The sequence below is a fragment of the Stegostoma tigrinum genome, chromosome 26 (assembly GCF_030684315.1).
Source record: "Stegostoma tigrinum isolate sSteTig4 chromosome 26, sSteTig4.hap1, whole genome shotgun sequence".
NCBI lineage: Eukaryota > Metazoa > Chordata > Chondrichthyes > Orectolobiformes > Stegostomatidae > Stegostoma > Stegostoma tigrinum.
In genome coordinates this window covers 38,745,521-38,746,441 of record NC_081379.1, presented here as the reverse complement: position 1 = coordinate 38,746,441, position 921 = coordinate 38,745,521, and the positions used below count along the sequence as shown (strand labels likewise).

The 921-nt window shown below is 45.2% G+C and overlaps 1 pseudogene; it reads left to right on the top strand.

The window, feature by feature from the left end:
- Window positions 1–325: 325 nt before the first annotated feature.
- LOC125464385 (U6atac minor spliceosomal RNA) lies at window positions 326–438 on the top strand (annotated as a pseudogene).
- Window positions 439–921: the final 483 nt, after the last annotated feature.

The window sequence follows — 921 nt, the reverse complement described above, 5'->3', positions numbered from 1 at the left end:
AAATTACCCATAGTGTACAAAGATGTGCAGGCTTCAGATGTCTATGGTTAGCCATGGGAAGTACAAGGTTACAGGGATAGGGTGGCAGTGGGGTGGTCTGTGTGGGATGCTCTTCAGAGAGTCGGTGTGATCTCAACCATTCAAATGGACTGGTTCCACAATGTAGGGATTCTTTGATTAAGGACTTCAGTTCGTGATGGGATGTCCATAGTCCTTAAGCACCAGGTGGCCGCATTCTCTCTATTATTTCTTTCTTTTGTGCAAATCTCCAATGTCTGCATGCAGCAGCTATTTTTGAAACTGGAATTTAAAGCTGGGATCGACTGTGTTGTATGAAAGGAGAGAGGGCTAGCACTCCCCTTGATGAGGATGGAAGGGGTCCTAGTGGCCTTACAACACACAAACAATTAAGGCATTGCCATCTACTTAGTGCTATGTCATAGAGATGTACAGCTACCAACTTGTCCATGCTGACCAGATATCCTAAATTAATCTAGTCCCATTTGCCAGCATTTGGCCCATATCCCTCTAAACCCTTCCTATTCATGTACCCATCCAAATGCCTTTTAAATATGGTTATTGTACCAGCCTCCACCACTCCCTCTGGCAGCTCAAATGCAACACCCTCTACATGCCCCTTAAGTCCCTTTTAAATCTTTCCCCTCTCACATTAGACTTTATGCCCTCTAGTTTTGGACACACCCACACTGGGGGGAAAAAACCTTGGTTATTCACCTTACCATGCCCATCATGATTTTATAAGATCTCCCTCAGTGTCAGATGCTCCCACGAAAATATCCCCAGCCTATTCATCTTCTCCCTATAGCTCCAACCCTGGCAATATCCTTGTAAATCTTCTCTGAACCCTTTCAAGTTTGACAACATCCTTCCTCCGGCAGGGAGACTAGAACTGCACGCAGT